Source organism: Bombina bombina, chromosome 5 (genome assembly GCF_027579735.1).
Source record: "Bombina bombina isolate aBomBom1 chromosome 5, aBomBom1.pri, whole genome shotgun sequence".
Taxonomy (NCBI): domain Eukaryota; kingdom Metazoa; phylum Chordata; class Amphibia; order Anura; family Bombinatoridae; genus Bombina; species Bombina bombina.
Genome location: NC_069503.1, coordinates 683,388,014 through 683,408,642, shown reverse-complemented (window position 1 = coordinate 683,408,642; position 20,629 = coordinate 683,388,014). Strand labels below are relative to the sequence as shown.

The 20,629-nt window shown below is 39.5% G+C and overlaps 1 protein-coding gene across 1 annotated transcript in view; it reads right to left on the bottom strand.

The window, feature by feature from the left end:
- Positions 1–20,629, bottom strand: part of MYLK4 (myosin light chain kinase family member 4) — a 73,807-nt gene that overhangs the window by 28,030 nt on the left and 25,148 nt on the right. The window lies entirely within an intron of this gene.

Below are 20,629 nucleotides of genomic sequence, written 5' to 3'. Positions count from 1 at the left end.
CCCCCCTTAACTCCACCCCCCAGTCATTCGACCAAAGGCCAAGGAAGAAAAAGGAGAAACTATAAGGTGCAGAGGTGACTGAAGTTTTTAATAAAAAATACCATCTGTCTTGAATAGACAGGGCGGGCCGTGGACTCGGTACATCGCAAAAGAAAGAAATTTATCAGGTAAGCATAAATTTTGTTTTCTTTTGCATGATGTACCGAGTCCACGGATTCATCCTTACTTGTGGGATACCAATACCAAAGCTTTAGGACACGGATGAAGGGAGGGACAAGACAGAAACCTAAACGGAAGGCACCGCTGCTTCCAAAACCTTTCTCCCAAAAATAGCCTCCGAAGAAGCAAAAGTATAAAATTTGTAAAATTTGGAAAAGGTATGAAGCGAAGACCAAGTCGCAGCCTTACAAATCTGTTCAACAGAAGCATAATTTTTAAAAGCCCATGTGGAAGCTACCGCTCTAGTAGAATGAGCTGTAATCCTTTCAGGAGGCTGCTGTCCAGCAGTCTCATAAGCCAAACGGATGATGCTTTTCAGCCAAAAGGAAAGAGAAGTCGCCGTAGCCTTTTGACCCCTACGCTTTCCAGAATAGACAACAAAGAAGATGTTTGACGAAAATCTTTGGTTGCCTGCAAATAAAATTTCAAAGCACGAACCACGTCCAAGTTGTGCAACAGACGTTCCTTATTACAAGAAGGATTAGGACACAGAGAAGGAACAACAATTTCCTGATTGATATTCCTGTTAGTAACAACCTTAGGTAGGAACCCAGGCTTGGTACGTAAAACCACCTTATCAGCATGGAACACAAGATAAGGTGAGTCACATTGTAATGCAGATAGTTCAGAAACTCTTTGAGCTGAAGAGATAGCAACTAGGAACAAAACTTTCCAAGATAAAAGCTTAATATCTATGGAATGCATGGGTTCAAACGGAACCCCCTGAAGAACTCTAAGAACTAAATTTAGACTCCATGGCGGAGCAACAGATTTAAACACAGGCTTAATTCTAGCTAAACCCTGACAAAAAGCCCGAACATCTGCCAGACGCTTGTACAACAAAATAGACAGAGCAGATATCTGTCCTTTTAGAGAACTAGCTGACAATACTTTTTCCAATCCCTCTTGGAGAAAAGACAAAATCCTAGGAATCATGATTTTACTCCAGGAGAAGCCCTTGGATTCGCACTAAAAAATATATTTATGCCATATCTTATGATAGATTTTCCTGGTAACAGGCTTTCGAGCCTGAATCAAGGTATTTATGACTGACTCAGAGAAACCCCGCTTTGATAGAATCAAGCGTTCAATCTCCAAGCAGTCAGTTGCAGAGAAATTAGATTTGGATGCTTGAATGGACCTTGAATCAGAAGGTCCTGTCTCAGCGGCTGAGACCATGGTGGAAGAGATGACATGTCCACCAGGTCTGCATACCAAGTCCTGCGTGGCCACGCAGGCACTATCAAAATCACTGATGCTCTCTCCTGTTTGATTCTGGCAATCAGACGTGGAAGGAGAGGGAAAGGTGGAAACACATAAGCCAGGCTGAACAACAGGGGTACTGCTAGAGCATCTCAGTACAGCCTGAGGATCCCTTGACCTGGAGCCGTAACGAGGAAGTTTGGCGTTCTGACGAGACGCCATCAGATCCAATTCTGGTGTGCCCCATAGCTGAACCAGTTGAGCAAACACCTTCCGGATGAAGTTCCCACTCCCCCGGATGAAAAGTCTGATGACTTAGAAAATCTGCCTCCCAGTTCTCTACACCTGGGATATAGATCACTGACAGATGGCAAGAGTGAGCCTCTGCCCATCGGATTATCCTTGAGACCTCTATCATCGCTAAGGAACTCCTTGTTCCGCCCTGATGATTGATATAAGCCACAGTCGTGATGTTGTCTGACTGAAACCTGATGAATCTGGCCGAAGCCAGCTGAGGCCATGCCTGGAGAGCATTGAATATCGCTCTTAATTCCAGAATATTTATCGGTAGGAGAGCATCCTCCCAAGTCCACAAACCCTGAGCCTTTAGGGAATTCCAGACAGCACCCCAGCCCAGAAGGCTGGCGTCTGTCGTCACTATAACCCATCTGGCCTGCGGAAACACATTCCCTGGAACAGATGATCCTGTGACAACCACCAAAGAAGAGAGTCTCTGGTCTCTTGATCCAGATTTATCTGAGGAGATAAATCCACATAATCCCCATTCCACTGATTGAGCATGCATAGTTGCAGTGGTCTGAGATGCAAGCGAGCAAACGGAACTATGTCCTTTGCCGCTACCATTAGACCGATTACCTCCATACACTGAGCCACTGACGGCCGAGGAATGGAGTGAGGAGCTCGGCAGGTGGACAAAATCTTTGATTTCCTGACCTCCGTCAGAAATATTTTCATGTCCACTGAGTCTATCAGAGTCCCTAGAAATGAAACTCTTGTGAGGGGGGAAAGAGAAGTCTTTTTTACGTTCACCTTCCTCCCGTGAGATCTTAGAAAGGCCAACACTAAGTCCGTGTGAGACTTGGCTAGTTGGAAGGTCGACGCTTGAATCATAATGTCATCTAGATAAGGCGCCACTGCTATGCCCCGTGGCCTTAGAACCGCCAGAAGGGACCCTAGCACCTTCGTGAAGATTTGTGGTGCCGTGGCCAACCTGAAGGGAAGAGCCACAAACTGATAATGCTTGTCCAGAAAGGCGAACCTGAGGAACTGGTGATGATCTTTGTGGATAGGAATGTGTAGATACGCATCCTTTAAATCCACGGTGGTCATATATTGACCCTCCTGGATCAATGGTAAGATAGTCCGAATGGTCTCCATCTTGAAAGATGGGACTCTTAGGAACTGGTTTAGGATCTTGAGATCCAGAATTGGTCTGAATGTTCCCTCCTTTTTGGGAACTATAAACAGATTGGAGTAGAACCCCTGCCCTTGTTCTGCTTTTGGAACTGGGCAGATCACTCCCATGGTAAAAAGGTCTTCTACACAGCGTAAGAATGCCTCTCTTTTTTTTTTTTTTCTTTTTTTTTTTACAAAGAATAACTTTTTATGAAAGAGATGCAGCCATAGGAAAGACATCAAATAATGTGGTTTGGTGTAAACATGTGGATCCCAGCTATGGCACCTGGGTACACTATCCAACTAGGAGGTACCCAATAGAACTAACTCAGTTCACATCGAGCCTCCTACTCAATCCAGTTGGACCCCCCTATTCCATCCTGGCTAGCTCTCCTCCACAAAAACAAAACAAAAACAAAACAGAACAAAAGGGCTCAAGATGGACTTTTCCAGTCCTTCGAAGCATAGGGGTTGTATTCGTAACTATGATGGGTTCCGAGGGGACAATTTAGAACTGTATCACGTAATGATAGGAGGGATTAAAAGCGGTTCTATAGCTATGTGTATAGGTCAGTAATTCCAAAAATATATCATGTTTTCTCAGGTAGTGGAGCAGATGGGAAAAAAAAGGGGAGGGGGGAGAGGGGAGGGGTATGGGGGAAGGGTCAGTTAGATTAAAGGGAGGGGGGTAGACATACAATGGGAGGGGAAGGGGTGAGGTAGCATCTCCAGATCCCTAGTACCAGTTTAATAACCAGCTAAGCAGACCGTACATCTCCCCTGACAAAGAACGCCTCTCTTTTTGTCGGGTTTACAGACAATTGAGAAAGATGGAACCTCCCCTTGGAGGGGAGTCCTTGAAATCTAGAAGGTATCCCTGGGTTACAATATCTACTACCCAGGAATCCTGAATGTCTCTTGCCCAGGCCTGAGCAAAGAGAGAGAGTCTGCCCCCTATTAGATCCGGTCCCAGATCGGGGCTACACCTTCATGCTGACTTAGTGGCAGCAGCAGGCTTTTTGGCCTGTTTACCCTTGTTCCAAGCCTGATTAGGTCTCCAGGTTGGCTTGGATTGAGCAAAGTTCCCCTCTTGCTTTGCAGCAGAGGAAGAGGAAGTGGGACCACTCTTGAAGTTTAGAAAGGAACGAAAATTATTTTGTTTGTTCCTTGTCTTATTTGACTTATCCTGAGGGAGGGTATGACCCTTCCCTCCAGTAATGTCTGAAATTATCTCTTTCAGTGCAGGCCCAAATAAGGTCTTACCTTTGAAAGGGATAGACAAAAGCTTAAATTTAGATGACACATCAGCTGACCAGGACTTAAGCTATAACGCTCTATGCGCTAAAATGGCAAAACCAGAATTCTTTGCCGCTAACTTAGCAAGATGAAAAGCGGCGCCTGTAATAAAAGAATTAGCCAACTTAAAAGCCTTAATTCTGTCCAAAATATCATCTAGTGGGGTCTCCATCTGAAGAGCCTCTTCCAGAGCCTCAAACCAAAAGGCAGCTGCAGTGGTTACAGGAACAATGCATGCTATAGGTTGAAGAAGAAAACCTTGATGAACAAAAATTTTCTTTAGGAAACCCGATAAATTTTTTATCCATAGGATCAATGAAAGCACAACTGTCTTCAATAGGTATAGTTGTATGCTTAGCCAGAGTAGAAATAGCTCCCTCCACCTTAGGGACCGTCTGCCATGAGTCCTTTATGGTGTCAGAAATAGGGAACATTTTCTTAAAAACAGGAGGGGGAGCGAACGGAATACCTGGTCTATCCCACTCCTTAGTAACAATGTCCGAAATCCTCTTAGGGACCGGAAAAACATCAGTGTAAACAGGAACCTCTAAATATTTGTCCATTTTACACAATTTCTCTGGAACTACAATAGGGTCACAATCATTCAGAGTAGCTAAAACCTCCCTGAGCAATAAGCGGAGGTGCTCTAGCTTAAATTTAAATGCCGTCATATCTGAATCTGTCTGAGGGAACTTCTTTCCTGAATCAGAAATCTCTCCCTCAGACAGCAAATCCCTCATCCCTACCTCAGAACATTGTGAGGGAATATCGGATACGGCTACTAAAGCGTCAGAAGGCTCAGCATTTGTTCTTAACCCAGAGCTACTGCGCTTCCCTTGCAACCCAGGCAGTTTAGATAAAACCTCTGTTAGGGTAGTATTCATAACTGAAGCCATATCTTGCAAGGTGAAAGAATTAGATACACTAGAAGTACTTGGCGTCGCTTGTGCGGGCGTTACCGGTTGTGACACTTGGGGAGAACTAGATGGCAAAACCTGACTTCCTTCTGTCTGAGAATCATTTAATGCCAAAAATTTTATAAGTCAAAATATGCTGTTTGCAATTTATAGACATATCAGTACAAGTGGGACACATTCTAAGAGGGGGTTCCACAATGGCTTCTAAACAAATTGGGCAATGAGTTTCCTCAGTGTCAGACATGTTTAACAGACTATTAATAAAGCAAGCAAGCTTGGAAAACACACTCCGCTAGATTTAGAGTTCTGCGGCCAAAGGGGTGTTTAGCTACGCATGCTTTTTTTCTCCCGCACCTTTTAAATACCGCTGGTATTTAGAGTTCACAGAAGGGCTGCGTTAGGCTCCAAAAAGGGAGCGTAGAGCATAATTTACCGCCACTGCAACTCTAAATACCAGCGGTGCTTACGGACGCGGCCAGCTTCAAAAACGTGCTCGTGCACGATTCCCCCATAGGAAACAATGGGACCGTTTGAGCTGTTTCCTATGTTTATTTCGTTAGATAAAAATTATATTTAACTTAGGGGGGTGTTAGGGTTAGACTTAGCTTTAGGGGTTAATAAATTTAATAGGGTAGCAGTGAGGTCCGGTCGGCAGATTAGGGGTTAATACTTGAAGATAGGTGTTGGTGATGTTAGGGAGGGCAGATTAGGGGTTAATAATATTTATTATAGGGTTATTGAGGAGGGAGTGAGGCGGATTAGGGGTTAATAAGTGTAGGTAGGTGGCGGCAACGTTGGGGGCGGCAGATTAGGGGTTAATAAATATAATATAGGGGTCGGCGGTGTTAGGGGCAGCAGATTAGGGGTACATAGGGATAACGTAGGTGGCGGCGGTGTGCGGTCGGCAGATTAGGGGTTAAAAATATTTATTAGAGTGGCGGCGATGTGGGGGGACCTCGGCTTAGGGGTACATAGGTAGTTTATGGGTGTTAGTGTACTTTAAAGCACAGTAGTTAAGAGCTTTATGAACCGGCGTTAGCCCATAAAGCTCTTAACTCCTGGCTTTTCTCTGCGGCTGTAGTCTTGTCGTTAGATTTCTAACGCTCACTTCAGCCAAGACTCTAAATACCAGCATTAGAAAGATCCCATTGAAAAGATAGGATACGCAAATGGCGTAGGGGGGATCTACGGTATGGAAAAGTCGCGGCTGCAAAGTGAGTGTTAGACCCTTACCTACAAGACTCTAAATACCAGCGGTAGCCCAAAACCAGCGTTAGGAGCCCCTAACGCTGGTTTTGACGGCTAATGCCAAACTCTAAATCTAGGCGTTTATTTAATGAAAAAAACCCAATTTGCAAAACTGGTACTGTGCCTTTAAGAGAAAAAAAGGCATACACAAATTGCAAAACAGGTTAAAATTGCTTCAAATTTTCCAAAATTTTAACAGTGTACCCACTAAGCCTTAGAAGGATTGCACCACAAGTAAATAAGCAATAAACCCACAAATGACAAAACCGGATTGAAATTGGTCTAAAACCAGTTAAAACCCCTATTAGCACCTTGCCACAGCTCTGCTGTGGCCCTACCTGCTCTTAGGAACGATAATCTGGGGTTAAAGCTTCGAATATGCCCTCAGAAGATTATCAGGACCTCAGGAGAAGTTGCTTGCTGCTTGTCTGAATTACTAAATGCGCAACTCAGGCGCAAAAATAGGCCCCGCCCACCTCATTCGATGTTGCTGGGGCCTACACAAATCTAGCAAACTATGTTTGAAATCCATGTGGGTTATAACAACCCTAAATAAGCCAAATGACCCCTCAAGCAAACGTTCCCATAAACATAAAAAACGTTACTCCCAGAACACACAAATGTTTGTCCCACTTTCTCATAAACAAACTGAGTGCCCAAAAAACTTAGCCCTTCATGCAAGCTAGTAAAGCCTCTTTCATACTAGGATTACTGCTTACTCTTCCCCTAATGGGGATACTGTCAGCCTTTCTGAGTTAACACAGTCTCTGCAGAAAATATGACTGAACATACCTCATTGCTGCATAGCAAGAAACCGTTCCTCACACTGAAGTTTTCCTGTACTCCTCAGTTTCTGTGGGAACAGCAGTGAACCTTAGTTACAAATGCTAAGATCATCATCCTCTAGGCAGAAATCTTCATCTATGTCCTGCCTGAGAGTAAATAGTACAACACCGGTACCATTTAAAAATAACAAACTCTTGATTGTAGTTAAAATTAAACTAACAGCTTAACACCTCTTTCACTTTACACTTCCTGCTTAGAGCCGGCAAAGAGAATGACTGGGGGGTGGAGTTAAGGGGAGAGCTATATAGACAGCTCTGCTGTGGTGCTCTCTTTGCCACTTCCTGTTGGGGAGGATAATATCCCACAAGTAAGGATGAATCCGTGGACTCGGTACATCATGCAAAAGAAATACTACACACTCTGTCAGTCACTGGGCAAAATGGTAGGTAGGGTAAGTGAGCAGTCATTTTACCCCTTGGCTGCCAGTGACATACAAATAAATAATTTCACCTATGTGGCTGACATTAACATAGGAAAACAGAAGTGATTGGACCCTGTTGACTTCCACTCACTTCTAACTTTAAGAAATAAGACATTTAAGTGTCCAGTATTTTTGTGAATATTCACTGGACAGCCTGCAAAAATACTGGATTGTCCAGTTGAATACTGGACATCTGGCAACCCTATTACTTAGTGACATATTAAATACATCAACCTAGGAACCAAAAGCAAATGCACTATGAAAATTGCATTGGATCTTTTCATATAGAATAGCATGTGCATAAAAGCATCATTTTAATGGAAATAAAAATAAAAAATTGAAAAGCAATGTCAAATTCCCCTATGACAAGTAAATGGAGAGTTACCATGGGGTAAAGTCACTTGGAAACCACATCAAGTTAAAAGTACTTTAGACACCTCCCACCTCTCTTGTCCCACACTCTCTAAAGAGGCCAAAAGGCAAATTCTGTAAACTATAAAGCCTGAGATGTAAACAACTGCAGGCAGTTTGTAGAATTTTGAAAACCTAGGTTACAGATTTTGGACAAATTGTTGCTGCACTGATTTCTGCTTTCATGTGTAACTCTCTTTTGATTTGTATGTAAATTGAGCAATGTCTTATTGCTAATACCTTGTCAATTGCCTTGTGATATTCAATCCTTATCAATATTTGCTATTCTTAAATGTATAGCTGTTGTATGCCACTTTTCTCTGTTAATCCGTCTTGATCTGTCTGCAGCATTTAACAATGTTGACCACACTCTCTTGCTCCAAACTCTCCAATCCTTTGGCATCTGCAACACAGCCCTCTTGTGGCTCTCCTCTTACCTGTCTAACTGGACCTTTAGTGTAACCTTCTCTGGCACATCCTCTGACCTTTTACCACTTTCTATTGGTGAACCACAAGGCTCTGTCCTTGTTCCCCTCCTCTTCTCAATTTATAAATCATCCATAGGTTTCTTAATACAGTCCCATGGGTTTCAATACATTTGTATGCTGATGATTATCAAATCTACATCTCTGCACCAGACCTATTCCCTTCCTTACTAACTTAAGTCACTAACAGTCTTTTTAATATTTCATCCTGGATGTCCTCTCACTACATTAAGCTAAATCTCTCCAAAATTGAGCTCCTTATTTTCCCTCCTTCTTCCAAAATCCCTACCCCCCAACTTTCTCTAACTGTTGATAATAACATAATTACCCCAACCCTACATGCCTGATGTCTTGGGGGTCACACATGACTCAAATCTCTCTTTCACTCCACACATCCAGTCATTGGCCAATCCGCCTTAAAAAGAAATCCAAAATTTGCTACTTCCTCACACAAGATACAACTAAGACTTTAATCAACTCTCTCATCATTTCCCACCTTGACTATTGCAGCTCCATCCTATCCGGCCTCCCTAGCTGTCGTCTATCTCTCTTACAATCCATAATAAATGCCTCTGCCAGGCTGATCTTCCTTACACATCACTCTTCATCTGCTGCACCTCTGCCAGTCCCTTCACTGGCTTCCTCTAAGCTCCAGAATAAAATACAAAATCCAGACTCTAAATTTTTAAGCTCTTAATTACACTGTTCAGCCCTTTATCACCAACCTCGTCTCCAGATACTCTCCTTCCATTCCCCTTCGCTCTGCTCATGACCCTCTTCTCTCCTCCTCTCTTGCTACATCCTCACATTCCCATCTTCAAGACATAGGCTGGCCCCTATTCTGTGGAACTCTCTGCCTTGCTCCACAAGACTCTCCCCTAATTTTAAAACTTCCAAGTGCTCCTTAAAAGACTCTACTGTTAAGGTATGCATATAATATACACTAAAATGTTTTTAGCTTAGTTCCTCTCTTCCTTTAGTTAGCCCCTTAAACCCCTTAGCATATAAGCCTACAAGCCCAGCTGCATGGTAGATCACCTTCATGAGACCTGATTTACAACAGTGAAACTTTTGGCAGGGCCCTCTATTTCTATGTCTCCCATAAGTGTTACCTTGCATATTAGACCCATGTTTTTAGCAATTTCGAATCTGTTAGCGCTCTACAAATAACTAATTATATATGTGTGTGTTTGTGTAAATATGTATATATATATGTGTATATATGTATGTATGTATATACATATATACACCTATAAACACATAAATACACATGCATATACACACAGATATATATATATATATATATATATATATATATATATATATATATATGGATTATGTAAGATAAATAACTAGTTGGGCCTATCCAGCACAGACTAATAATAAACTCTAAAATACATTGATTGCATTGTAGTGTAAAAATTCACAAAATACTCCAAGTAGGTTCAGAAAAAAAGAGATAGAACTTATTATTCCCTATACAATTAAATCCTAAAGTCACACCTATTAATTCAAATACAGGCAACAAACATTAGTCTATGAACTAAATAATAGAACAGAATATAAAGTAATTAATATGTGAGCAATCCTAATACTTAGATCAGTAAACGGCCATATTTCAATTAGCATGTTGGTATATATGACACCACATTCATGTACCAAAATAATGAACAGCAAAGATACAATGCAATTGTATATATATTAATCGTGAAGTATATCCAAACGGTGTCAAGTGAGACAAATCCCATAGATATTAACAGTCACACAGTCCTGCATAGACTTAAGCTGAAATGCAAGCACAGTTACGCAGTCTTAAGTGTGTTAAATACTTCTTGTCGAATGTATTAGTTGTTATTGCAGCGTTAGTAAGTTAATCAAAGAAGTTTGTGAGCACAGTTTCTTTGTGTGTGTATACCAAAGACCGGGTTTGTCAAGGTGCTATACAGCCAACAGCTCACCAGACCATAGTAGGTGCAAAGTCTACGGTACTTCCAGAGCTGCCCATCCGTCTTCACACTTGCAAATCTGTTTATCACGCTCACCAGTTCCAACGACCATTGAAATATTGATGTAGCATCCAGGTAAAGTTTGGTCCGTTACTTTCCAAGACTTGCTTCACACACCACCTGACTCACAGGGGCGTGACTTCCACGCTACACGCGTTTTACCCCTTGTAATTAGTGTAGGGCTTTCTCAAGCGTCATGCTATTGTTACAAATTCAGCAACTTTTATGTCCACCTTCAAATAGGTTCAGGTGAAATGTATCAAATGGATTGCTCACTAGCTCACACCATTTTTTACAGCATAATTCAAAATTATAATAAATAAATATGTCCCTGCAAAATCATAAATATACATGTTTAGCAGAAAGAGAGTGGTATTCTCTAACATAATGAATAAAGGTAATGATAACAGTAATAATGAGGAGTCATAATAGTCAACAGTATTTAAAAAGATTTAATTATGCGCAAAACCAAAAAGAGGGTCACTTTTTCTGACCCAGAAACTACTGATGAGGATGTTTCCTCACAGGGAGTTTCTACCTCTTGTGATGAGAGTTCAGGTAACGACAATGACAAAAATTGTGACTCTGACGCAATAGTATTAAGTGAAGACAGCAATATTGGGAGTATTATTATTCCACAAACATCAGGTGCACCAACCACTAGTGATAATGCCATTGAGCCAGGAGCCAGATCCAAATCAACTAATTCTTCCATTAAAACCCAGCCTCAGGTTTTTCAGGTGGCCAAAAAACATACAGGAGGGGGAGGGAAACAGATGATCAGACACAAGTATACCGTGAGGGACTCAAAAGTAACCACTCAACCGTAACCACTAGTGTTATCAATGTGTCTTCCTATAGTCTTAACAAAGCAGAAATTAAGGTTCTGGAATATGGATTGGGCTTTTGCCCCAATAGGAAATTTAATCTTTTCCAGACCATTATTGACCTTAACCACTTTGTTAGGAAGATAACATTGAATAAACACTTCAACATGTCTGAAAATTGTAACCCTGACACACAACAACTGGAAAGGACTAACACTGGCACAGGATATAATTCTTCAACTACTTCATTTTCTGAAATCTGTAGTATTATATCTCTAGAGAGTTTAGAGAGAGAATCTGTGCAGACAGCAAATACCTCTAATATAAAATTTCCCAGAAGGAAACTTGCCTCTGATTTCTACCCCATACATCATCGGGGTAAGTCTTTAGAGGTATTCCATAAAAGGGTGGTAGAGGACTTACATAAACTTAACCAAACTATCACCTCCACACCAAATAATCTCTCTAGACTGGAGAAAGAAGCCCTTGCCTCCCTTCGTAATAACGAATCCATTGTAATTTGTCAATCTGATAAGGGGGGCAGTGTGGTGGTGATGGACAGGACCACTTATGTTGATGAGGCACTTCGTCAGCTGAGTGACCAGTCCACTTATTTGATTCTTCAACACAATCCTACTACAAGGTATCAAAGTGAGCTTGGGCAGATTTTGGATGACGGGGTTGAATTGGGAGAATTTGATCAGCAAACTGCTGAATCCTTGTATGTCCAACATCCTATCATCCCCGTCTTCCATCATCTGCCCAAAGTTCACAAAAGTTTGACTAACATCAGGGGCCGCCCAATCGTATCAGGAATTGGTTCCTTATTAGAACCATTATGTGATTGGCTTGATGGGGTTCTCCAGCTCTATGTACTGGCCTTACACAGTTACATTTGTGACACGTCACATATTCTTCAACTCCTGAATGAGTTCAGTTGGGATCACAACCATAGTTGGTTTACGGTCGACGTGGTTTCCCTTTACTCTACTATACCACACCACATGGGCATTCAAGCCATCAAATATTTTCTTTCATCCAGTGGTGATTTGACTGATGAGACTATCGCTTATCTCCTGTGGGTCACTGAATATCTCCTGGAACATAATTACTTCTGCTTCGAGGGGGTTTTCTACTTACAGATACAGGGCACAGCCATGGGGGCTAAATTTGCCCCCTCTTATGCAAATTTGTATATGGGCTGGCTCGAGCGTACCTTTATTTTCAACATAGAGAACCCCTTTGGAGCAGAAGTAATGTTCTACAGGCGCTTTATAGATGACCTGATTTTTGTTTGGTCATCTACAGAGAGTAGAGCGAAATTCTTCCTTCAGTATCTCAATGATTGCCCCCACAGTCTCAAGTTCACACATGAATGGCAAAAACCTGTACCTGTAAAATAAATCCTAACCTAAATTACAATTACACCTAACACTACACTATCATTAAATTAATTACATAAACTAACTACAATTAACTACAATTAAATTAAATAAAGTACAAAAAACAACCAACACTAAATTACAGAAAAAAAAATACAATTTTTTTAAACTAATTACACCTAATCTAATCCCCCTAATAAAATAAAAAAGCCCCCCAACAGGATTGAGCTCGCATTCTATTGCCTGTTCCAATCATCCAATAGAATATGACCTTCATACTATTGGCTGATTGGATCAGCCAATAGGATTTTTCCTACCTTAAAGGACCAGTCAACACAGTAGATTTGCATAATCAACAAATGCAAGACAACAAGACAATGCAATAGCACTTAGTCTGAACTTCAAATGAGTAGTCGATTTTTTTTCTGACAATTTTACATGTTGTGTCTTTTTCCACTCCCACTTTACCATGTGACAACCATCAGCCAATCACAAATGCATACACGTACCATGTGACAGCAATCAGCCATTCACAAATGCATACACGCTTATTCTTGCACATGCTCAGTAAGGGCTGGTGATTCAAAAAGTTTAAATATAAAAAGACTGTGCACAGTTTGTTAATGGAAGTAAATTGGAAAGTTCTTTAAAATTGCATACTCTATCTGAATAATGAAAGTTTAATTTTGATTGAGTGTCCCTTTAATTCCGATTGGCTGATAGAATCCTATCAGCCTATCATTTATTTTACTAGGTAGCTATTAAATAGTTAATAACTATTTAATAACTATTCTACCTAGTTAAAATAAATACAAAGTTGCCTGTAAAATAAATATAAACCCTAAGATAGATACAATGTAACTATTAGTTATATTGTAGCTATCTTAAGGTTTATTTTACAGGTATTTAGTTTTAAATAGGAATAATTTATTTAATTGTAGTAATTTTATTTCATTTTATTTAAATTATATTTAAGTTAGGGGGGGTTAGACTTAGAGTTAGGGTTAGGTTTAGGGGCTAATAAATTTAATATAGTAGCGGTGGCGTTGGGGGGCGGCAGATTAGGGGTTAATAAATGTAGATAGTTGTCGGCGATGTTAGGGATGGCAGATTAGGGGTTAATAAAATTTAACTAGTGTTTGCGATGCGGGAGTGCGGCGGTTTAGGGGTTAATATATTTATTACAGTGGCGGCGATGTCCGGTCGGAAGATTGTATTTAATTGTAGGTAATTTAGTAAATTAATTTAATGATATTGTAGTGTTAGTTGTAATTGTAATTTAGGTTAGGATTTATTTTACAGGTAAATTTGTACTTATTTTAACTAGGTAGTTATTAAAAAGTTAATAACTATTCTACCTAGTTAAAATAAATACAAAGTTGCCTGTAAAATAAATATAAACCATAAGATAGATGCAATGTAACTATTAGTTATATTGTAGCTATCTTAAGGTTTATTTTACAGGTAAGTATTTAGTTTTAAATAGGAATAATTTATTTAATTGTAGTAATTTTATTTCATTTTATTTAAATTATATTTAAGTTAGGGGGGTTAGACTTAGGGTTAGACTTAGGTTTAGGGGTTAATAAATTTAATATAGTAGCGGCGACGTTGGGGGCGGCAGATTAGGGGTTAAAAAATGTAGATAGGCGTCGGCGATGTTAGGGATGGCAGATTGGGGTTAATAAAATTTAACTAGTGTTTGTGAGGCAGGAGTGCCGCGGTTTAGGGGTTAATATATTTATTACAGTGGCGGTGATGTCCGGTCGGAAGATTAGGGGTTAAAAACTTTATTTAAGTGTTTGCCAAGTGGGGGGGGGGGAGCTCGGTTAAGAGGTTAATAGGTAGTTTATGGGTGTTAGTGTACTTTGTAGCACTTAGTTTTATGTTACGGCGTTAGCCCATAAAACTCTTAACTACTGACTTTTAAATGTGGTAGGAGTCTTGACAGGAGAGGGTCTACCGCTCACTTCTTCCAAGACTCGTAATACCGGCGTTAGGCAAATCCCATTAAAAAAGATAGGATACGCAATTTACGTAAGGGGATTTGCGGTAAGCTCTAGTCACGGAAGAAAAGTGAGCGGTACACATGTACCTGCCAGACTCGTAATACCAGCGGGCGTTAAAAAGCAGCGTTGGGTTGGGACCTCTCAACGCTGCTTTTTAAGGCCAATGCAAGACTCGTAATCTAGCCAACAGTATTTTAGTTTATTATTAGTCTGTGCTGGATTGGCCCAACTAGCTATTTCTCTTACATAATCCATATTATATTATTTTTGGGTTCCGTGCACTGGAGCACCTGAGAGTATTTGGTTAATCAGGTGCTCCATTACTATTAACAATATATCCTTATTAAACGGGTACACACTCTGTCTCTCTCTCTCTCTATATATATACTGTATGTATGCACACACATATAAACACTTATGTGTTTATAGGTGTGTGTGTATATATATATATATGTGTGTTTGTACACACATTATAGCCCTTTCCATTCAAATTATTTGTCATATACATATAGCTTCTAACCCTTATATGCATGTTTTCAATAAATATTTATTTATATGAATAATTTCATATAATATATTTTTATATATTTATGTTGCATTTGGTGCACATTTTTTTTTTTAAATCTTACACTATACGCCAGGTCTCCACTTGAACAAACCCGACACACGCTAAGTTTGTTTGGGCTTGAGCAAACGTGTTTACTTTCAACTTGTAATATGCACATGTTAACTTAAAGCCCTGTAAGTTAAATGTATTTTTAAGTAATTTGAAATTAACCTGTATCTGAAATATTCTACGCAGTGATAAGTTAATCTAAAGCATAAACTTATTTATCCATTCATCTGTCTCTAATTGTCAGGAACGTGAAGTATGGCAAAAATTTTTTTTTTTTATTAGGTATATCAATGGAATGTTTTTTATTTCAATTCTTGCAAATTGAAACAGTTCAATTGTATGTAGATTTATTGCAACACGATTCTTAATTAGGATATATACAGTGCATATATGTGTCTGAGTGATTACTATTTTAGCTGACTTTACTATGCATGGTTATATTATAGTTACACATAATATAAGCAATATTTTTGTATGGCCAGAAAAATAGCCTCTGTGGTTGTGGTAAGGTACAATTTCTCATAATCCAGCTGTTACTAAAATGCTACATGAAAAGTTTCCCATAAATTGTTTTAAAACATATGACATAATATTTGAAACTCTCTGCCCTTTATATTCACTATTTAAGACAACAAAAACAACCAAACATTTTCTTCTGGCTTTTTTTTTTTTATCTAGTTATTAAATAGTGACATCTAGGGGAAATACAGCAACTCTTAAACTTTCCAGACATTCCTGCACTGTTGCATCATATTTCAGACTACAATGTACCAAGGATGGTCTCATAAAGAACAGACGCTGGAGATTGGGGTTGAAGAAATGTAAAACTAAATCTGTTCTGAACTCAAAAACAAGACCAGGACACAAACTGATGCCTTGTGTAACACATTGTGCATGGTTATTCAGAAAACCTCTGACAGAACAAATAACCATGTGACCTTAAACCCAGATATAAATTATAAAAATGAAAACATAAGTTGCCATGTGCTAACTAACCCATTTTACTCCTTTGAAAAATACAGTATAATTTGGTAATTGAATTTCACTGATTTGCTGATGTGTAATACATACCGTATTGTCCCGAGTAAAGGCCGCACCTGATTATAGGCCGCACCCTTAAAGTTGGGTGCCATTTTAAAGAAATTTACTTTTTAGCTTTTAAAGAAAATATGAGTCACAACAAGCATTACAATGATCTGCTATCCAAAAATCCACCTGTGCACAAAAGAACTCAGCACTTTGACCGGCTTTTTTTTTAATACTTCCCTTAAGTAATGTGTAGGAGAGGGCAGTAAAGAATGTTGTAAAATATTAGGTAGAAATAACAACAACAAAAATGTATGTACAAGACAAGAGTATTAACTCTGTGTTGTACATACATTTTTTTGTTGTTATTCCTACCTAATACCGGTATTTTGCAACGTTCTTTGCTGCCCTCTCCTACACATTACTGTGTCAGCACAGCCGTACCTCAGCTATGTGTAAATCGCTATAATCTCCTCTGGGAGCTGATACGGCACAGACAGCCTTTACATTCAGTGCTTTTAATTCTGCCTGGCTGTAAAGGTTAACACAACAATGGAACCGAGTTGCTCTGAACAGTATGCCCTAAACAAAATACTGGTAATACCAGTTAGTTAGTCTCCACTTACTTTAGTTTGTCCTCCCTTGGCACCGACTTAATCACACAGGCTGCAGCAGAGCACTTACAGTTGCACGCTAATCTCTTCCGCCCTCCTGTGCTCCTAATAAGGCGTCTCAAAAATCTAAGCTACTACACCTCTAGTTCCCGCATTCTGCATTCAGCGCAGGAACTCAGGAGGCAACAATGAAATTTAAAATAAATAAAACCCCGATTATAGGCCGCATCCCGAATTTAAAGATTTAAATTAGGGGGAAAAAGTGCGGCCTATACTCGGGACAATACGGTATATTATGGTGCCATAGGTGTCTAAAGATGGCAAATAACCCCCTTGAAATTCTGTATTTTATATCTGAGCATTAACCAATTTAAAATGATGTGCCCCACAGGTGTACAACAAAGTAAAATCTTCTGTTGCATACATTGCTCCTGATATTATCCACAGGGCCTTTTATTCCTCCACAGAAAGTTTTCCTCTAATGGCCATAACCATGTTATTTTAGCAGATCTGTTTTTAGGCAGCAACATGTAATACTATTGTATGGTTTCTCATGCGTTTTAATAAACTTAATGAAGGAAACCTTGCTTTGATTAATTGTTTTGGAACTGGCACTACTAATGAAATAGATTATTTTAGTGTCTGACCAATGCATTGAAAAGAAACCAAGACATAGTTATCATTAATAAGGTAGCATAAATAATTCTACAAGTCAGTGCTATAAAACGTAATCCCCTGGCAGACAAACTGCTGAATAGTGTCAGTATGCATTTATTGCCCCCTAATAAGTAATGTCAGCAGTAACAGCGATGTCATGATATTGTGTTTCTGAAGCAGACTTGTGACGTTTAAAGGAACATCAGTATATGATCAGCAATGAAACAATACATTGCATATGATCTGCCATCAAAATGTCTGTTTAAAACAATTTCTAACTAATTTTGTTAGCAAAATTTACAATCTCCTTGAGAGCCATCTCCATCCTTAGTAAATGTATGCCAGTATGTCTGCAGTGAAAGTTAATGAACATTTTAAAGAGGCTTCCTTTGTAACATGCCAGCTATTCCAATACTTTGACACTTGCAAGCCATGAATCTTTTTATAGCTTCTGCCAAAGTCTGGTTGAAACATCTGTTTTTCTGTCTGAGAGGATACAAGGAGGGAGTTCTCAGACAAGGTCAAATAAACCACAGCCTCACAATTTCTTCTTTTAAAGACACAACCACCCTTTCAGTCTCTTTTTTTCACATTTTGATGATCCAGCCTCTTGCCAACTGCATAGCCTCAATCCCCAATAATCACTTCAGTGTCAGAACCAAGTCTTAGCAAATGCTTGTTTGTAATTTATAACAATTATCAATGAAAAAATGTAACTGTTATTTTTACATCATTGTTTAGGAACCAATATTACATCTTCTCCAATAGTAAACCTCTCCAATAGTAGGATAAAATATTATAAAACATGTCTCCCTAACAAACTGGCCAGCATTGTCAGAGTATCAGAACACAGGCCTAGGAAGTGTGTGTTCAAAACAAAATTAGTAGTAGTATAACGTTACTACTAGCTGGACGCTGCAATTGCAAGTGACCTAGAAACACTGCAGATCATTCAAGGCTGTAATTTCAGTAGACACTGACAACACTTCCTTAGCTGGTAGTCTATTAAAAGGATATTAAACTCATGATTGAATCTCTCAAAATTGAATTGATGAAAAATAAAACACTGAAATATGCATCAATTATTTATGTTGCATACTTTTGCAGTAAAATATCTTGGAAATGTGTACTTGTCCTGTGAAGGTGGGAAGTCCAATACTGTAACTAGCCCGGCCCTATATGCATTACAGTGATTGTTTACAGCACTGCAGTGTTAGCCCATGTTGGCAATAATCAATGGAGATAATGTAAAAAAACCACACAATTTTTAATTGATTTCCAAAACCCTAAATATTGTACTAAACCTGACAGTTTTTAAGTTGAATCTTTACAAAGCAGTGATCATTTGCCGATATAAACATTGACTTTATAAAAAAAAACAAAAAAAACGCCCTTATAAGGAATATTAAGCATCGCATTAAACACCAAATACATTGTATAGACATAGGGGGATATTTATCAAAGGTCTGGCGGACCTGATCCGACAGTGAGGATCAGTTATTCAGCATTGCACTAGCAGCTTTTGTGAGCTGCTGGTGCAACGCCGACCCCCAGCGGGTTTGAGGCCAATCAGCCGCCAGCAGGGAGGTGTGAATCAACCCGATCGTACTCGATCGGGTTGATTTTTGGCAATGTCTGTCCACCTGCTCAGAGCAGGCAGACAGGGTTATGGAGCAGCGGTCTTTAGACCGCTGCTTCATAACTGCTGTTTCTGGCGAGACTGCAGGCTCGCCAGAAACACGGGCCCTCAAGCTCCATCCTGAGCTTGATAAATGGGCCCCATAATATTGAGATTATTCCCCATCTCCCTCTAGTCATAGGTGACACCATGTTTAAATCTAACTTTCACTGCATTCCAGTGCTGATGTGGTTGCACATGTGCAGCACTTCTCCTTCATTTACCGGCAGTATAACATAGGTTTCAAAATGGTGGCACCAGTAATTAGAGGGAGGTGCATGAAATGTATTTAGGGCCAGATTACAAGTGGAGCACTAAATATCGCTTTCATGAAAGCAATATTTGCGCTCCACTGTGTAATACCAGTGCATGTTAATGTGCGCTGGTATTACAGGTTGTCAGCAATGCAATGCGTGCTTCTATGGGCTCCAATAGGAGCCTCGTTCTGATTCCAACAGAGACGGGGGTAAGTAGTGCATCATGTTTATATATATATATATATATGTATATGACTATATACATAGATATTTATGTGTTAATATGTGTATATACACATATTAACACATAAATATATATGTATATAATCATATACACGTACATATATATTTACTGGGAACACACAGTTCCCATAGGCTGCAATGTAAAGGCACTTTTCAGTGCCGTTTTTTTTTTTTTAAAACCCCACTCCCACCAACTTTAGACCCCAAAAACCGCCTAGTGCAATTGTTTTTAATTTAAAAAAAGCTAAATTAAAAACTATAATGCCCTCTATTTTGAGGGCATTTGGGGCACTTTTAGAAAATAACCACTTGTAATGGAAGGTTAATTATTACGCGATAATTTAGCACTCCACTTGTAATCTAGCCCTTAGTGTTTACCAGAATTTGTATTGTTTAAATAGATAATCCCTTTATTACCCATTCCCGTTATGCATAACCAACACTGTTATATTAATACACATTTTACCTCTGTGATTAACTTGTATCTAAGCCTCTGCAGACTACCCCCTTATTTCAGTTCTTTTGACAGACTTGCATTTTAGCCAGTCAGTGCTGACTCCTAGGTAGCTCAATGGGCATGAGCACAATGCTGTCTATATAGCATACATTTACTAATGCCCTCTAGTTGTGAAAAAAAAGCCAAAATGCATTCAGCTAAGAGGCAGCATTCAAGGGCTAAGAAATTAACATATGAGCCTACCTAGGTGTAGCTTTCAACTAACAATACCAAAGAGAACAAAGCAAAATTGATTATACAAGTAAATTGGAAAGTTGTTTAAAATTACATGCTGTATCTTAATCATGAAAGTATAATTTTGACTAGACTGTCTCCCCTTTGGCTGCTAAGCCATT